The sequence below is a fragment of the Carcharhinus amblyrhynchos genome, chromosome 7 (assembly GCF_965287045.1).
Source record: "Carcharhinus amblyrhynchos chromosome 7, sCarAmb.v2.hapA, whole genome shotgun sequence".
Classification (NCBI taxonomy): domain Eukaryota; kingdom Metazoa; phylum Chordata; class Chondrichthyes; order Carcharhiniformes; family Carcharhinidae; genus Carcharhinus; species Carcharhinus amblyrhynchos.
In genome coordinates, this window is record NC_137330.1 from 87,109,723 (window position 1) to 87,130,312 (window position 20,590).

At 39.5% G+C, this 20,590-nt stretch overlaps 1 protein-coding gene and 1 pseudogene across 4 annotated transcripts in view; one reads left to right on the forward strand and one right to left on the reverse strand.

The window, feature by feature from the left end:
- Positions 1-20,590, forward strand: part of ahi1 (Abelson helper integration site 1) — a 243,862-nt gene that overhangs the window by 176,677 nt on the left and 46,595 nt on the right. The gene's annotated exons all lie outside the window — the stretch shown is intronic.
- LOC145345282 (dihydrolipoyllysine-residue acetyltransferase component of pyruvate dehydrogenase complex, mitochondrial pseudogene) lies at positions 1,344-3,803 on the reverse strand (annotated as a pseudogene).

The following is a 20,590-nucleotide window of genomic DNA, read 5'->3' on the forward strand; positions in this document are numbered from 1 at the left end:
ACCGTGTGCATGCCCCTCGTTTGACAACAAGGTGGACCGACACCTGTGGAATAAAAAGACAAAACGTTAACATGTAAAACTACATTTCCGGTGTCGTCCCGAGGCTCTGTCCCTATTTAATACCCCCTACTATAACCCTCTATCCTTGTTTCGCTCATGTGTCTATCTAAGTAAACCTTAAACAAGTCCAACGTGCCTGCTTCCACCACCCTACTCGGTAGCGCGTTCCATACCCCCACAACCCTCTGCGTGAAAAACCTTCCCCTCATATCCAAATTATACTTCTCCCCCCTCACCCTTAGATCGTGACCTCTCGTAATTGTCCCCAGTCTAGGGAAAAGCCTACAACTGTTGACTCTATCTATTCCCTTCAATATTTTATATACCTCTATCATATCCCCCCTTACTCTCTGTCTTTCTAAGGAGAAGAGCCCCAGTTTCCCCAACCTTTCCTCGTAACTCAGTCCTTCCATGCCAGGCTTAAAACAAAATAAATAAAAATATGCACCCTGGTAGAAATACAGAATGTCAAGGTAATCTGATTTGAGAATCAAGTTGATCCAGTTCAACCAACCAGTATCCATGATGTCAGAAGTACAATATTTCTATTTGCAGTACACATGGAATTCAGGACAGTGGGATCGATCACACCGTAGTGAACAGCACACACAAATATACTTTAAAAAGTATTAATTTAATGAAGAATATGGCATTTTGACACTGACATATCAATGTGAAATATGGTACAGGTCTTTACATTTATATTTAGTTTCAAGTGCTGATTTTATTCTCCCCCCCCTCCCCACCCCCATTTCCTATTTGTTAACTTGTTGTTTACGTGTATTAAATAATAAGGCATAAAGAATAATATCTGGAGTGGTAAGAATGGTCTTTTAGGCAGTAAACAAAACAATTAAAATGCACTGCACCAAGCACGTGAATTAAAGGCTGTATAAAATATGTTTGGGCTCGTATTCTTTGATTCTTAAACTTTTACTTTTTTTTACTATTAAGTGTCAATCCTATTATAAAGGAAACATGTAACCCATACAAAATGGCAGCAAAGACACAGACTTGACCAAAGTCAGGACAAAGACAATCGTTATCCTTTACTTCCAATTTACTTTAGTGTCACCTGTTCTCCAGCATCCGGCTACAGTCTAAACAAAGCACGTACTGATTCCAGTGATGGCATCATAAAAGGACTGAAAGTTGATTGCATACATGAATCTCTGAGGCCTGCATCAAGATAAACATTTCAAAATTTAATTTCACCTAACCAATCCTGAATGGGGTTCTAAACATTTCAGAGACCACAGACTTGTAAACTAAGCTGATTACAGCCCAGATGCACACGAAAGACCAGCTCTGAAGTTTTATAAACTGACAGAACATAATACTAACTTGTCTGTTGACAGCAATGAAATAATATATTACTTGCTATGTGGCACATGAGCAACATAAAACACCCTGAAAATGCTTTATTGCTCCCAAATTTAAATATAGCAATTTCCAGTGGGAAAGTGCTGAAAAAAATACATTAGTTTACAATCTGGGGAAAACCTATTTTAAACAATTGATCATCTAATGTGCAAGCATGGGAAACGTGTCATTCTTGTCCAATTAATGAGTACCAATGTACAACACTGAAATCAATATTGCATTTATATCACTTTTTTTATAATTCTTCCAAGCCTCTATGAAACAGTTTTGAGTTTAATAACAATATTGGACCAGAAGGTATGCAATTAATCTAGTACTTTGTCACTTTGATTTTAATTCAGCTAATTAAGAGAAATATATAAAACATACCCCAGTGAGGAGTAACCCAGCTCATGCCAGCAATTTCATACCACTAGGGTGTTCCTAAAGAAAGCATTTAAAATCAAGAAATTTTTTCCCATTGACTTTGAACTTTAAACAGAAAAATATACTCCCTTAGATTTAGAACAGTTCTCGGTTTATTTTACACTGCTTCCTAGAATACAGCATCTGAACAAGGAGATCATGTGCAGCGCACAGCATTTCTGGTGCTGAGTTTGGGTTAATGATCAATTATAAATTCAGTTAGACCACCATTTGTTACTAAGGTTGGACTGGAATTAGCAACCAGCATGAGATTTTTCCTCTACTGTGGATGCCAGTTCAACTGCACACCTTCTCTTCACTATTGTACAAATACTTCAACCGTACGTAGGTAATGGGAATACAAGAATTTCATGCAGATACTGGCATTTATAAACAAAACCACCTTGGGGGGTGGAGGAGGGAGGAGGACTTGACACACTTAGACATTGGTTCCTGAGATTTATAACAGCATGTTAGATGGCCTTTCGAGGAACTTCTTGAACTCAGCTAGCCACTGGGCACCAACTGCTCCATCCACAACACGGTGATCACAGCTCAGGGTTACTGCCATCATATTGGAAACGTTGTATCCCCTCTCATTATCAGCAGGAAGCAGTCTTTGTTCTGTTCCACCAACAGCTAGAATGCATGCATGCGGTGGGTTGATAATGGCTGAAAAGTTCTTTACACCATACGTTCCTAGGTTGGATATTGTAAATGTTCTACCCTGAAATTCATGGGGCTGGAGTTTTCCTCCACGAGCCTTTTCAGCTAAGGATTTCACATCAGTATTGATGGAGACCAGTCCTTTGATATGTGCATTAAACACTATGGGAGTAATCAGACCAGCAGGAGTGTTCACAGCCACACTAACATCCACAACATGGTTTTGCCTGATAACTGTGTCCAGCCAAGAGGAATTTGCTTCAGGGACCTTTAAGCATGCCAAAGCTGAAGCCTTTATGATAATATCATTCACTGACAGCTTGTGACTTTGACAGATGCAAATAGTGTTCGCACCAACCAGCAGGAAGACCTAGCCACCATTGAGAGAATTGCAATTTAATTTTATGCCAGTGGGTTCGTCATTCCCTCTAGATCTTCCATCTGACCTGCCACCAAACCCACCGTGAGCAGGATAGGAGAATACCACCCCTGAGCTTTCAGACAGGAGTTTTTCCAGGCTCCCAGGCACCAGACTCCAGAACAACCGAAATGAAACCGACACCATTTTACCTTTCTTAAAACACAAATATTTTCAACTTTAAAATTATACATTGGTCACAATGCTGGTTGAGATCCTTTCAAGAACAGAATATAAATATGTGTTTCATACAAGAGGCCAACTTTTGCTGGTGAGGAGAATAAAGCTAATGTACCTAAAATTATATGGTAATCACAGTTGTTGTCAGTTTAAGCTGATTTGTAGTTGCATGTATCAAGGGGGTGGCATGGTAGCACAGCAGTTAGCACTGCTGCTTCACAGTGCCAGGGACCTGGGTTCGATTCCCCGCTTCGATCACTGTCTGTGTGAGGTTTGCACATTCTCCCCATGTCTGCATGGGTTTTCTCCTTCCACCTTCTGAAAGATGTGCTGGTTAGGTGCATTGACCCAAACAGGCGCCGAACTGTGGCGACTAGGGGAATTTCACAGTAACGTCGTTGCGGTGTTAATGTAAGCCTTACTTGTGACTAATAAATAAACTTTAACTTTAGTATGCAGTGTATTCCTAAACAATGGGCAGCACATTAACACTTCTCCCACCCCCAGGAGACAAAGCTGGTATGGAACCAATCTGCTCCATGCCAACCTGCCCCACAGCCATAATATACGACAGGCAGCTTAAATTGGGGCAAGATGGGACTTCAGTCCCCCGCTGGAGAGGAGGTCGCACCACCTGGAACTGCCCACATGTCTGATTGTCCCACAGCTTCAGCAGTCTTGGCAAAACCATCGGTGCATCGGTGGGCACTGTCCGGACTGCAGGAAGGTGCTCCGTGGATCCTGGAGCCAAGCAAGTCCAGGATCTTGAGCAGGGGGGAATTGGGCAGTTTAGGGAGATATGGGTTGGTGACATATTTTATAGAGCAGGTGATAGGAAGAAAGGGGGAATAGCACCCTAGAGGGGTTGTGTCCTGATGTGCAAGGGGCAATCCCTGAAGAGAATACTCCTCTTCTCACCCTTTGAAAAAGATGTTCAAAAATTGCTCACTGCCACCCAGCTGCCCATGTCAACCATGTTATTATTGTGGGCAGCATATTATTGGGGTCAGTTGACTTGTTAACCAGCTCAATTGACCCTTGATTATTTATTTAAATATGGTAAGTGGGCTTCCGGTTTTGGTGCCCACCCATCCCCTGTATTATGGGGGGGTGACCTCAGGGTGGGTGAGAACGCGGTGCGCTGGGCATGCGCCCTATTTTAAACAATACCCCCTACCCCTGCCTGAAACCACGCCTGGCTAGGACATGTAAAATGCAACCCAACTGCTTTTGCTTCTGATTTCATTTTAATATTAAAAAGAAAGAAGTTTAGGAAGGCGTAGCATAATTATCAATAAATATAAATGCAAATAAGTCAGGTTTATTGAAATTAAAGTTCTAATTCAGTTCAGATAGGATGAGAGAGGAATTGGCAAATGTAGATTGGGTGCGCAGATTGGTCGGTAGGACTGCTGAGGAACAGTGGAGGATCTTTAAGGAGATCTTTTTCGGTGCTCAGCAGAAATTTATTCCGATGGGAAAGAAGGATCATAGGAGAAGGGATAATCAGCCGTGGTTATCAAAGGAATTAAAGGAGAGAATTAAATTAAAAACTGATGCGTTTAGAGTGGCTAAAAGTAGTGGGCGAGTAGAAGTTTGGGAGAGGTTTAAAAATCAACAAAGATTGACGAAGAAGATGATAAAGAAAGGAAGGATAGACTATGAAGCTAAACTAGGACTAAATATAAAAAAGGATAGTAAGAGTTTTTATACATATATAAAGAGGAGGAGGCTGGCTAGGGTGAATGTTGGGCCCTTAGGATGAGAGGGGGGATTTAGTGGTGGGGGATGAGGAAATGGCTGAGGCCTTAAATAAGTTTTTTGCCTCGGTCTTCACGGAGGAGGATGCGAATAGTTTGCTGGATATTAAAGATAGAAGGATGGTAGGAGTTGAGGGCCTGAATGCGATCACTGTCACTAGAGAGGTAGTGCTTGATCGACTAGCGGGACTGATGGTGGACAAGTCCCCAGGACCGAATAGAATGCATCCCAGGGTTCTGAAGGAAATGGCAGAGATGATAATAGATGTCTGAGTGATTATTTTCCAAACCTTGCTGGATTCCGGGTAAGTGCCGGAAGATTGGAAAACGGCTAATGTTACGCCGCTGTTTAAAAAGGGTAGCAGGCAAAAGGCAGGGAATTATAGGCCGGTTAGTTTAACGTCTGTTGTGGGAAAAATGCTTGAATCCGTCATCAAAGAAGAAATAGCGAGGCACCTTGAGAAGAATTGTTTGATAGAGCAGACGCAGCATGGATTCGTTAAGGGGAAGTTGTGTCTGACAAATTTATTGGAATTCTATGAGGATGTGACTAGTGCGGTAGACAGAGGGGAACCGGTGGATGTGGTGTTTCTCGATTTTCAAAAGGCGTTTGATAAGGTGCCGCACAAAAGGTTGCTTCAGAAGGTTAGGGGGCATGGAGTTGGTGGTAAGGTGTTAGCGTGGATAGAGGATTGGTTGTCTAATAGGAGGCAGAGAGTTGGTATCAATGGGTGCTATTCTAATTGGTGGTTGGTGACTAGTGGACTGCCCCAGGGATCGGTGCTGGGGCCTCAACTATTTATCATTTATATAGATGATCTGGAGGAGGGGGCTGAGTGTAGGGTGTTGAAATTTGCTGGTGACACGAAGTGGAAAAGCAAATTGTGCGGAGGGTGTGGAAAGTCTGCAGAGGGATCTAGATAGGCTAAACGAGTGGGCGAGGACCTGGCAGATGGAGTACAATGTTAACAAGTGTGAGGTTATCCACTTTGGCAGGAATAATAGTAGGAGGGATTACTATTTAAAGGGCGAAAAGCTGCAGCATGCTACGGTGCAGAGGGACCTGGGGGTCCTTGCGCATGAGTTGCAAAACCCAGCCTGCAGGTGCAGCAGGTGATCAGGAAGGCAAATGGGATACTGGCCTTTATAGCGAGGGGGATTGAATATAAAAGAAGGGAGGTCTTGCTGCAACTGTACAGGGCACTGGTGAGGCCACAGCTGGAGTACTGTGTGCAGTTTTGGTCGCCACACTTGCGCAAGGATATTTTGGCCTTGGAGGGAGTGCAGAGAAGGTTCACTAGGCTGATACCGGAGATGAGGGGGTTGGACTATGAAGAGAGGCTGAATAGACTGGGTTTGTACTCGTTGGAGTTTAGAAGGATGAGGGGGGATCTTTTAGAGACGTATAAGATAATGAAGGGGATGGGTAGGGTTGAGGTAGAGAGATTCTTCCCGCTCAGAAAGGACAGCAGGACTAGAGGGCACAGCCTCAAGATAAGGGGGGCGCAGTTTAGAACAGAGTTGAGGAGGAACTTCTTCACTCAAAGGGTGGTGAATCTCTGGAATTCTCTGCCCGTTGATGTGGCGGAGGCTACCTCGCTAAATATATTTAAGACATGGGTAGATAGGTTTTTGGTAGGCAAGGGAATTAAGGGCTATGGGGAGAAAGCGGGAAAGTGGAACTGAGCCACTTCAGATCAGCCATGATCTTTTTGAATGGCGGGGCAGGCTCGGAAGAGCTAGATGGCCTACTCCTGCTCCTATTTCTTGTGTTCTTATGTTCATAATTTTGTCATTATGAATCATACTTCATTGTCTATTGTCCATACACATTTCACAATGACATAGTCATCTTTTACAAAAAATGAACTAATGACATTGTATACAGCCAAAGGATTAATGCACACCATTCAAAACTTTCTGGTAGATGTTTTGTTTTGCTTCATGGTAGATGGGGGACAATGAAATAATTTGCATCCCTCACATGTAAATTTAATAAGGCTTCGCTGCAATAATGACTTCAGTATCATTGCTTTGTGTAAACATTTTTGATAATCTGATGATCAGACTTGTTTTGTACATTTATTTTCACGTTCACACTTCTAAAAATGTACATTCAATCACAAACTTCAAGAATCTAATCATTAATCTGACGCCTTTTGCACCAAATGGGCATTCTTCCAGAAATATAGTGGTCTGACTCCTCGCATATTGCTGTAAATGTTTTAGAGACAGTAAAAATGTTAGTTTTGAGGATGTCAAAATCACCTTCTTTAATTATGAACAATAGTGATTCAGATAGGTATTGTAACTTGTGAAGCGTTTTTGAAAGTATAATTTTGTATAAGCAACATGGACTTCATTATTTACATAATCTTACGTACAAACTTCATTCTCTTTATTGTCAGTGTTTTTGTCAGCTATTGAAATAAAATTTCTTTAGTGAGGAATTCTAATTATTCTATGTTCATTACATTCAAAATATGGTTTTTAGAGCAATGTAAACCAAGATTGTCATGTTAGACTTTCAATGGGTTGGGCTGTTGGGATTTGTGAAGTCTCATATTTTTACTTCTGCTGTGGTTAGTCAATTATCTAATAACAATACTATGATTTGTCTGAGCCAAACAAACTTAATTCCTATAGCCAATAATATCTGCCTGAATCACTTGTAAATAATTGGGACAGGTGATTTGTTATTACTCAGATTCTTGGAGAAATTAATAATTCCACTCTTTTGAGGACCTTGTATAAAGCATTTATTACTCAAGCAAAATGTAGACCATGTGACAAGCATAGACATTCATAACATATAACTGCCCAAAATCATGTGACCTATTTATAATCTAACTACTGTCTAATTGATAATTAATTGTATCTCATCATAGAAACCCTACACTGCAGAAGGAGGCCATTTGGCCCATCGAGTCTCCACTGACTCTCTGACAGAATGTCTTATCCAGGCCCTCTCCTCATCCTATCACCTTAACCCTGCATATTTATCATGCCCAATCCATTTGACCTACACATCTTGGAGCTCTAAGGAGCAATTTAGCATGGTAAATCTGCCTAACCTGCACATCTTTGAACTTTTGTTCAGTATGTTTAAGAAATAGGATTTGAGAGTAGTGATGGGAACTGAATTCATAATCTAAAGGGCTTTGAGGCATTTCAGGTAAGTTTCAGCTTTAGCATTGAAGAATCATGTGATATTTAAAGCAAAATGAAAGAGCAGCAAGATTTGGGGTGGGCAAATAGTATGGGTTGAAATGCAGCATTTTGCAGCAAGGCCCTTGCGAAAGACACATTATAGATTAACTGAGTGGGCAAAACTGGCAGAAGGATTTAAAGATGGGCAAGTGTAAAGTAATATTTGCACTTTGGATCCGATAAAAATAATTTCCTAATGATGGCAGGCTATGAGCTGTGGAGGCAAAGATGGTTTTAGATGCAAATCACTTGAAGCTTGTGCATAGGTTCAAATAATCAGGAAAGGTTAAGGCAAGGGAGTTGCAACTTAAAGATGAGAGTGATACTTCAGTTTTACAGAGCCTTTGCTAGTCACCGTGGACAGGATCTTTGGGTCACGTTGAAGTTGGGAATGGAGACAAGCAAGGCTGAAAATACTGGGATTCCAACATACTAATTTCTCAAACACCTCTGAGTGCTGTCCACAAGGCAGGCAACTAATTAGACTTAATAAGACCCTCACTAAAGTTAGGTAAAGGAGACCGATTGAGATTTTCTAGTCAGCATCTAAGTTGCCTAATGCAGTTAGGCAACTTAAATGCTTGGAGATGGGCATCCAGCAGCAACGTGGGATACTGGCCAAGCCTCCTCTTCCTGTTTGAATGGGTGCAGCCAAAGATGACCCTGTTGATGAATTTTCCCCATTCTCCTCTCCACAGTGGGGGCCTGGCTGCTTTCTTCATTTTTTAAATTTAATTTTTTTTAAACATTGACAGAGAGTACCTTCATTTGAAGCACCCTCTCAGTTACTTACCACTAATTGCAATGAGTGCTCCTCTAAAGCTGGAAGGCCTTTAACCGTCCAGCTTCGAGTGCCTGTCAGTCACCCTTAATTGTAACGGGAGCATATCTCCATGCCAATTAAATGGGCGTCCGAGTCAAAATCCAGTATGTCACTGTTTGCACCTGGGAACGGGTTTGGGACCTAGAAACCTGGCGCCCGTTTTCTTTTCACAAAGCAATAATTCAGCACCATCTTGAGCAGTGTTCAGTTTCAGACATCAAATGTTAGGAAAAATATATTGGCCTTGGAAGAGATATTGCACACAAGTCACCAGAATGATGTCATCATTTTAAAGGTTACATAAACTTCAGTGGAGAAGGCTGAAGGGTGCTAATCAAGGTGTTTAAAATGATAGAGAGATTCAGTAAGGAACATTGAGAGAAATTGTTACCTATTGTCGGGGAATCTGGGCCAAGTGGCCATTTAGGAGAAGATGAGGAAACATTTTTTCCCAGAAAGTATACTGCAAATCTGAAACTCACTCAAAAGGCTGGAGAAGCTGCGTCATTTGATATTTTGAAGAGAGAGCTAAATAGATTTTTGTTTGTTGAAGATATCAATGGTTATGTGACAAAAGTTTAATGGGGTACAGCTCAGTCATGATTTAATAGAATGTGAATAGGGTCAAGGGGCAGAATGAACTGCTCCTGGTCTTATCATCAACTTGCTATGTGATACAATTGTTCAATGATTCTTTATATTATGCTATCTTCTCCTACATCTGTATCTGGGTTTTGCAGATGCCATGCAGTATTCAATCTTTCTACAGCTTTCTGCAAATGTGGTGTATTGCTGTTTAATGGGGGGAGGATGTAACGTAGTGGCTTCTAGACATTTGCCTCATGCTGGAGAGCACTTGAGTTGTCAGACAACAATCCGAGAATAAGAATCTCTTCGCCACTTGCTAGCAAAACCTGTTTTTATGATTTAACATAGTTAATTTTGGCTTGTCACTTTTTTGCTTAACTTTCTACCTTCTCTATTCCCTACAGCCTTTGAAAAGACAGACAAAGTTTTAAAGCAGTGATCATTTTAAAATTGAAAAAATACCCCCCATGTGGCAACATATCTTTAAATTTTCCATTTGTCCTTCAGGTTATCTCCAAACATATGGTCATTGAATGCATTGGTGGCACAGATTTCCTTTCCAAAAGTCCATTATAGTGCTCAGAATAGAAGGAACCACAGTGACATTTTGTGACCCTGCGCATTCCTATTCCAAGTAAGGGAGGATCAAATGTATTGGTGTAAAATATATATGTCCTCATCAATGGCATTGCTGTGCATTTTTATGACTCCTGAAACATCAAATCCATCAAGTTATTTCATAAAGAGGAACAGCCACAAATATTAGCAGAGTTTGGATTACTAATGGAAAACCTGCTTGAAAACACATGAGTTGGGAAGACTTAAAAGTAGAGGAGTGATTTACATTAAGACTTACAAAGGGCAAAAGTAGATCAAGGTTCCACTACCAATTGTGAAACAGCAGAAAGAGGTACCCAAGTAAAGAGAGGACTGCAGAATATAAAGGAGAATGTGGAGGTAGAAATGTGCAGTCATGAAGAATTTATCAGTGAATTGGTTGACAGGAGACCCAAGACAGGCAGCAGAGATTTAGACAAGTTAGAGGTTGCGCAAGATTGAAGGTGGATAAGTCAGCAAGGAAAGTGTTGAATGAATTGAAAATAATAATGAAAATATGATTAAATGTTTCAATAGCCATGACAATAAGGTAAAGTGGAATGGTTGATGGGATAGTTGAGAGGAACGATTTTTGGTAATGATGAAATATAGTGTTCCAATACTGTATTCCCTTATGGCTTAAACAAACAGTTGTGTCTGACTGCCTCAGGCAAGAACCTGAGAGTTTCTTATAGACGTTAGACTGGACAAAATTCACCTAGGGAAGATTCTGGCACACCCACTTGTTTTGAAAGTGTGTTAAAATGGTTGTTGTAAGGCTGACCTGGCAGAAGCGAGTATATTGGATTTCAACAGGCAAAAATGGAAAACCAGAAAAAAGTCTCTCCAGGTTAATGTAATAAGGCTATCAATCATATTGGATTTCAGTTGTTTCAAGAATGTATATCTGACAACAGTTTGTCACTCTTTGCTTTAAATTGAACTGTTTGTGGGTTTTAAACTGCTTTGTCCTTAAGGCTTCATAGTAAATGACATTTGGAAGTAAATCCGAAAAGCCTTTTTTTGTGGGTTTCTGTTTTGTTTTGAATTGTGACTCCATTTTTGCCAGTTTCTTACCTTTTTTTGCTTCAAGCAGATTTCTCTGAATCATAAGCATCCTTGTTGCAGAGAATTTTTATGAAACAGATCAGTTTTACTCAAAATGAAAGTAGACTCAGCAATAAGTATATCCTAACAAGGAGAACAAAAATAAATTGTACTGCAAATGCAAATGATGCAGTAGTTCTGTATAATGGTAAGCTTTCCAACACACCATCTAAATTGGGGACTAGTTAAAAATATTTTCTATTTCTAAGCCCATTTACCAACTTGTGAAAACATGAGGAGCCCTGGAAATGTTTAACCAGTACTTTGCAATGCCTATCATATCACTGGAAATTGCAAACCAACTTCGCACAGGTAGAGATTAAGGACCATCTTCTCAATAAGCACCCTGATGACATACATACCTGTGGAAGTGTGTTTTTCCTCCTATATTTGTTTTGTCACAGTAAAGTCATGTTCTGTTGGGATTCTTGGTTGTTGATACTCAATGATTTCCTGGCAGCCTTATCAGAAAATGAATACTCATTACACTCTGAAAGTGCTAACTCAATGGAGAATGAATTGAACATAACAAGCAGTGGTTGCAATGAAGTGCAACTTTAAAGTTTTAAACTATTTTACCCCCCCTTCATAAACTTGAAACACCCATAATGTTCTAAGCTTTCTGCAAGATAACATATGATCAAGTGTCAGAAACATAATAATTTAAATGATATTTTAGCTGAATGTAACAAGGGATTTTTTTTAAACTTAATACTTTTAGTCACAGATGGATGACATATTTTGAAACTTGAGTGTTGCTAAGTTGCAAGCAATGACTGGTCATTTTCTGTAGCCTGAAGTGTTTTTGCATTGCAAATTTCTAAATGCGTATGAAGAATATGGAATGATAGCAACTGGATCATGAGCATAGTTCATCTGTCTGTAGCTTTGTTTGTTTTTAGACAGTATGTGTCACAATACTGTAATTATGTGCATCAAACTAAATGATGGTGAACAGCAGGCTTGCACTGTATATTGTTCATAAAATATTTGCTACATTTGTTCAGGCATGCAGGGAAACTATGATTGCTTAGAATAGTTAAGAGATGCCAATATCCTGAACAATTAAACTTTGTAGATGAATGAAAAGAGAATATTAAAACATAAAAAATGCATGTACGACTAACAGCCTGTTACGTTTACTGTATAAAAGTCAATCAATATGTGGGATAACACTAGGTACTTCACAGACATGATGGGTTAAATAACCTCTTTCTGTGCAGTAAATGTTGTATGATTCTATGTTGCATAGATTTTGATATTCTTGATGTTTTAGAAGTGAGTTTTTAGCAAGTGAGCAGAAAAAGTGTGATCCAATTAACTCCTAGAGTACCAAAATATTGTTTGAGGTGCAAAAGGATATGTTTTAAGCTTGATATATTCATGCATTTCCTATTAAGATAGGTCTATAAGAAATATGAAAATTGCTGATAGGAAACACAAGCCACTAAGAATTTTACATAGGAATCAAGAGGTAATTTCTAGAATGGTTTTCCACTTGTCCGCCATAGTTTTGGTGAAAGAACTGTTTTATCAGGTGTTCCAAGGCATTCCTACTAAAGCTAATGAACAAACTAGAAAACTCTTACAGAAATTTATTTTCTTTCTCTTTATCAGCATTAAATCCATCGCAACCTGAATGAATAGTTTGAAGTTGTTGAATAGATTAAATTAAGCTGGCTGCATGGCAAAGCCACTTAAACTGAACTTTCCAGACTGACAGATATTCTTGTAGGATTGATAGTCTGCCTGACAGTAGATTACACTAAGTTTCCTTGAGTATTTCAAACATTCACAATATGATTTTAAAAATAGAATGAAAATGTTCTTGTCGGTAAGGTGGGCATTTCAACTGAACCCATTAATGGAACCATTGAAGCTTAGCCACAGAAATTTCTGAATTTTAACATTGTGTAGATAACCAGATATTTAAACAAGGCTTATTCCAGGCTTTAAAGTAATGCTTACTTCAAATTAGTTTTCTTAAATTTTTCTACACGCGGCAACAAGTATTGCAACCAGTTGCAATGTAAGGGTGTGGCAAAAATACCATTTCTATCCTACTATCCTACTACATTTGCATTTCCTGGTTTGGTTCATGCTAAATTCGAGTATTCACTGTTTACAGAAATGTAACATTTTGCTGCTGAAATATTGAAGTCTGCCCATTTAAGGCTGCAAGGTGATATTGCCTTGTGTTGTTGAAACCAAAGATCTGGTCAGTTGTAAATCAGGCTTGATTTTGTTGGAGCTTGCCCTGCAGACTTTCTCTTTCGCTCTTTGGTTTGAACAGGTTTGGTCCTGCTATGTAACTGGATATGCGACCTGATAATATGACAAACAGCAGGATGCAGCTGAGACTTTAGTGAAGGATGGGACCAATAAATAAATAATAAAGATTAAAGGTTGAGAAAGAAACCAGGAAATGTCAGAGTAGGAAAAATGGTGAAATAGAGGCAAACTGGGTGCAGAAAAAGAAGTAGAGAGGGAGAGAAAGATTGGGTTAAGAGAGAAGGGGAAAGATAAAGACAAAGGAAAAACATAAATAAATTAAACTCAAAACTTCTGATTTTAAAAGCCTTTAACAATATATCTATAAGTTATGGAAATTAGATTGCATACTTTTGGTTGTTCTGTTTCAGGGGTGGAGAGGTTGCTTGGCAATGATCATTTGAAAGGTACTTACGCTGGTAAGTACCAGCCCTGACTTTATGTCATGAGTTTAATTGGCAATAAATGCTGAACTGCAACAACTTCATGAAACTCTCAGGAGGCATGAAAGTGTGTGCAGTATCCAGCAACTTATCATGATTCACTGCTCTTGCGGCATTTCTTTCTCGCAAGTGCTGATTCATACATTAAGAATGGTAAGCACCATTTAAACTTATTGTTAATTTTGACAGCAAGTTCTTGTCCTAAGATAACAAAATCTGATTATTAAGTTAACAAAGACCAATTGAAGTCCAATTGTTAAGTAAACAGAAGCTGATGTGAGTAAACTTACTGTGGAATTTGGAAGCTATTCATCAGTTTTGGCACTTAACAAATTTGTTTTGTGTTATTAGCAAAGTGTCTAAATACTAAACAAGCAGCAAGAAGGTTACAATAGGGTTTCTCCCACGCCTCTCTCGTAACGAAAGTGGAAAAGAATGAGATAGAGAATCTGGTGAACTGGTGCGACAACAATAACCTCTCCCAAAATGTCAACAGAACAAAGGAGATAGTCATCGACTTCAAGAAGTGTAAAGGAGAACATGTCCCTGTCTACATCAATGGGGATGAAGTAGAAAGGGACGAGAGCTTCAAGTTTTTAGGTGTCCAGATCACCAATAACCTGTCCTGGTCCCCCCATGCTGACACTATAGTTAAGAAAGCCTCTACTTTCTCAGAAGGCAAATGAAATTTGGCATGTCAGCTATGACACTCACCAACTTTTACAGATGCACCGTAGAGAGCATTCTTTCTGGTTGTATCACAGCTTGGTATGGCTCCTGCTGTGCCCAAGATCGCAAGGAACTACAAAAGGTTGTGAATTTGGCCCAATCCATCAAACAAACCAGCCTCCCATCCATTGACTCTAACTACACTTCCCTCTGTCTTGGCAAAGCAGCCAGTATAATTAAGGACCCTGCACACCCCAGGTACTCTTTCTTCTACCTTCTTCCATCAGGAAAAAGATACAAAAGTCTGAGGTCATGTACGAACCGACTCAAGAACAGCTTCTTCCCCCCTGCTGTCAGACTTTTGAATGGACTTACCTCGCATTAAGTTGATCTTTCTCTACACCTATGACTGTAACACTACATCTTGCATTCTCTTTGATTCCCTATGAACGGTATGCTTTGTCTGTATAGTGGTCAAGAAACAATACCTTTCACTGTATGTTAGTACATGTGATAATAATAAAGCAAATCAAAAAGTAATTTACACTGGCGTTCTGGTATTTCTACACAGCTTCCACCAAGGTTATGCAAATTAATTCCCATCATTTTTCATGTAGTAATAGTCAAACTCTGACACTGTGCATAGTAAGTTGAAGAATGTTTACTACTAACAGATATCTCTGGTACCACATGCTGTGAATTACCAGATATGGAATTATCACGATCAGTCAAAATAAGTTGATTTTGATTTTTATTGCATGGTTTTTCAAAATTTCTATTTGTTTTCAAGAATTCAATAAGAGTTAAAACAACTTGCCTTTAATATAGTTAAACATCCCAAAGACATGGAGGTCACCAAACAAAATTTGACACCAAATCACACGAGGCTTTCTTACAACAACTGTCCAAAGGGAATAGGTTAAGGCCTGATGGCTGAAAGCATGGCCACCAATGGCTTGTGCAACTAGGACATAGAGTCAAATAATTTGCAAAAGGATTAGAGAAGTTGGGAGGAGATATATTTCATCCAGAGGGCAGGGGGTGGTGGTGGTTCTGATTCTGGTTCTAGAACTCACTGCTTGATAGGATAGAAGAGACAGAAATCCTTGTTGTATTTACAAAGTACTTGGATATGCAAAATGGGAGAGATGTTGTAAACCTCCAAAACCTATTTTCAACCATTTGGGAGAAGAAAAACCATTCCACCTTTTAGTAAAACCTAAATCTGAATCTTTTTGTCAGGCATAGAAGTACGTGTTCTTACCCACTCTATTACTCCGTTTCCTCTTGTCTGAAGTTTGAAGATTGAGATGTCCTCATTTTTGAAGCTATTTTTCTGACCTTGCACTATTTACCCCAGTCTACATTTCAAGCACAGAGGAGAGGCTGGGATAAGTGATCTGCTGTTCTGAATTTGATAATTGATAGGAGCAACAAGGGGGAATGTCTGCTCCCAATTACTCCCCTTCCTCCCTTATCTCTTTCTCAATGGAAAGGCATCTAGTTTTTCCTTGTGCTTTATTTCTTTCTGGGAATTTCCCATTAATTTTTACAGTGCACTTTTTTATATTTTGTTTTCATTAGAGACCAATCTTTATTGTAGTACAGTGCGTTACAATACCTCAAGGTGCTCTGTCAAATAAATAAAGGTCAGTTCGTCAACATAAGTTTCCACTATTGCAACAATTATAAAGTGCCGCAGGATTTCTGATATGCTTCTTAAGTATAAGAAAAGGCAATTGGATTTGTTATTTCATAAGTTATTTAAATATTTAGACACTTGGCCTGCTGCTTTTTCTGCTTCTAGCTTTCTCTTCCGCCAATTGGGGAACCACTTGGCATCTGACCAATAAATTCTTATGAAGTAGAACTGAAATCCATACTCTGTGTTCTCAATTCATTGATGCAACAGATGTTCATTGGTTTGTCTTGTAAAAATGTCTCTGTTAGTTGCAGCAAACTGAATGTTGTGTTGTGTAGCATAGTCATTTCAAACGTATTATCTATCTTAACTGAGACAAAATGAGTTTGCTGATACATATGAGCAACACCAGGTAAAATGATTGAAAGGGCAAAAATAAATTAAATTTATACACATTGGAAACAGGACAAACCTTACATATAGTGTAGTAAAAACCTAATATAGCTAAAAAGCACAAGAAATATCAAACCTATCTAGGGCATGATAAACCTTTGTCTAGCATTAATTATTAAGTTAATGGAAAATACTTTGTACTAAATAGTTTGTAGAGAGTGTTTTTTCTCTTTATATCAAAACGCTAAATTTCACAAACTGTTACATAACTTGAAATATGCCTTGTGGAAAAATGCAGAGAAAGCAGAAGTAAGCTACATTTTGCTTATGAAGAAAATTATGGAATATGTTGTTTTAAATTTTACTGAGAAGCATATAAGCATGATTTGATGCCACTGAAAGATTTCCTGCACTTTTTAAAATTCATTTCTGTGATGAATGGCAAGACCACCATTGATTGCCTGTTTCTAATTGCCCTTGAGACATTCGTGATGAGTCACCTTCTTAAATTCTGTAGCTCATGTGAGGGAGGTGTACCCACACTGGTGTTAGGTAGGGAGTTCCAGGAATTTGACTCAACAATGATGAAATAACAACAGTATATTTCCAAGCCAAGATTGGAGGGGAACTTGTAGGTGTTCAGGATCCCATGGACTGGATTTTCACTACTGAGGTGGGTAGCTTGGTTTCGGAGGCCCCATTAGATCCAAAGTTTGCTCTGGAAAGACAGGGTGGGATTGACTAAGGTCAGCCAACTCCTATAGCAGATCCTGGGCAGCCAGGGGCGAGTACTGAGGTGGGCTCATTAGAAGGCCTGCCTTGATTTTCTTGGATATGATCTGAGTTGTTAGGCCCTCTTTTACTCACCCCCTCAAACTCCTCATGCCATCTCCATGCCAACTCATGCGTCCCAGCTGCCCTCCACATCCCCTCATACGCTCATGCTCCTCGCCCACCACCCTGCCTCATATCTGCCCATGACTCCTCCATAGTTATTCACCCAGTATCCATCATGGGCAAACATCAGGAGTCATGTGGAGATGAACAAAATCAACTTTTAATGATCTAATACAGTTCTTACTCCTACACACTTAATTGGGAGATTTTGATTTTAAACCTCCTCAAATCTTGAACGCAGTTCTATTCAGAACGCACATCGAAGAGAGCTAATCTTTCATAGCCTCTTTACATTGTCAATCAAACTGAATTCAGAACTCCATGCAGAGAGAACTATAATTTTTTAAACTCAGCCAAACATTCATAATTACATAATAGCCTTTTGGGGGAATGTCAACAAAGAACTCTATTGAAATTGCATGACCATATGGTATTTTTTTTCTAATCTATAGCTGATGGTCTGTGAATCAAAATAGTCCAGCAGAGTTTTTTTTTAATTTTCACTGACAACTTCAGCCTGTATTGTTTTAAGTTTAAAGGGCAGGAAATTTAAAAACTTCAGATCATGGTGCTTAAGCAGACATCTTCCACCCTGCAAGAGCATTTACGTCAACTCTATCAGATGTCCTTGCAACAGCCAAAATGGAGCCAGTTTGAAATCAATAATAAGTGGCCCTGCTGAGTTTGAACTTCTCATCTGTTTGAATTATACCCTGATCCCTCCCTACACTGACAAAAATTTGATCTATTGGAAATGGGAGAGAATCTTCCACATCTGGGTCCTGTTTGCCATTTTTAAAAGTCCACAAAATCTCCCCAACTTCACAAAATTCTGAACCCATGTGCCTGCTGCCCTTCTAGAAGGTAAAGGTTATAAGCTTGGAAGCTGCTTTAATGAAACCTTGGGAAGTTGTTGCTGCAACTTCACAATGGTGGTGGAGGGGAGTGAATGTCTGAAGTGTTGGATGTGATGCCAATCAAGCTAGCTGTTATGTCCTGGATGGTTATCAAGGTTCTTGAGTTTTGGAGCTGCAGTCACCCAGGCAAGTGGAAAGTCTTCCATCACATTCCTGACTTGCACTTTATAGATGGTGAACAGGTTAGGGGAATCAGGAGGTGAGTCATTTGTCACAGAATTCTCAGTCTCCTATCTGCTCTTGTAGCCACAGTATTGTACCAGTTTTCCACTACTTGTAAGATAATTTCAATGGCAAATGTTTATGCTCAGAGGGGAGACAGTGGTATTGTCACTGGACTAGCAACCCAGAGACCCGAGTTAAAATCCCACCATAGTGAAATCTGAATTCAATAAACATCTGGAATGACAAGTCTGATGATGATCATATTGACCATTGTTGATCATTGTAAAAACAATCTGGTTTACTAATGAGGAAATCTGCCATCCTTACCTGATCTGGCCTATGTGTGACTCCAGATCTACAGCAATGTGGTTGAGTCTCAAAATGGCCTCTGAAAAAGAAGGCAGTTAAGGATGGGCAATAAATGCTGGCTTACCAGCGACACCCACACCCCCATAAATGAATTTTTAAAAAATGCTTTTTGACATTTTCCATTATATTAATATTATCTTGCTTTAATACTTCAAGTGTATTTCGGTTTTAGCAAGTTGAATAGCTAACTTGAAATGTGTTACAACGTTGTAGTACAATTCAAGAAGCCTGATTACATCATGAACCACAAAAGGTTTCAAAACTTCATCTCAACACTGATGTTGTGCCATTCCTTTGTGGGCCACTATCTAATCCAACTTTTGTTTAATATATGTATAAAACATTTCATTTTGCCGTTAGGATTTTTATCTTCCACTCTTCACCGACTTGCAGTTTTGACATTTGGGTCTGCATGTGGTGAATCAGCACCATGTGACAGGAAAAACAGTAGTAGTTTTGTTGTTCCTTTGTATTTTTTTTTAAATAGGCTAGTAGTTACCCAATTTACAGCAGTCGATTCACATTGTTTACATTTGATGACATTGAGTTGGTTCTGATCAGCTAATCAGTTGATATACAGTCACTTGTATCCCCCAGGTGGGCTAAACTTGAAGGTCAAAGGGTAGGGGGGAAAATTGACAAACTTTCCATTTGTAATCTATTCTGCATAGAAAAGACAAGTTAAACTGTGCATTGATGTGCCTCTTAAGAGGAGGTCTTCATTGTTCTGCATGCAAAGGCAAAGCACTATGAAAATGTGCCATATTGGGTATCCCTATTTGGAAAAAACCTGAATCTCACTGGATGTGATTCAGTGAGTCAGCCAGCTGGGAATGCATTTTGTGCAAATCAATGCTAACTCCTCTATCTACCTCATATGCAGCTGAAAATTTCAAGTTCCAGTAGGGACTCAATGTGATGGCTTTCTCCAAGGCGGTTTTGTTTTTGAAAGGTTTTCAAGCTGACTATTCAGAATGGTGGCAGCTGGGGTGGCATGGTGGCAGAGTGGTTAGCACCTGGGTTTGATTCCCGGCTTGGGTCACTGTCTGCATGGGTTTCTTTTCGGGTGCTCCAGTTTCCTCCCTCAGTCCAAAAATGTGCAGGTTATGTTGATTGGCCATGCTAAGTTGCCCCTTAGTGTCCCTGGATGTGTAGATTAGAGGGATTAGCAAGGTAAATGTGTGGGATTGTGGGAATAGAGCCTGTAGTGGGGTTATTGTCAGTGTAGACTCGTTGGGCTGAATAACTCCTCCTGCACTGTAGGGTTTCTATGATTTCTATGAAGCTAACATTATCCAGCACAATCAAAACATTCATCACTTGTATTTTAATCATATTTCTGGCAGTGTTTGAATGAATGACTATTTGTACTTCAAAGCGCATCTAATGTTCAGTATTGTTTGTGCTATCACCATTTACATTTAGATGGCTATCTTTTCCCTGTATCATCAACTCATGTTTGAAAGCTGTGTTTTGATTAGAGTTGGGATTCTCTACTCAGAGAGAAATGGGGGCACTTTCACTTAATATTTTAAGGCTGAGCTAGATGGATTCTTGATTGACAAGGAAGTCAAAGGTTATAAGGTATAGATAGGAAAGTAAACTTGAGGGCATATTCTGATTTGTT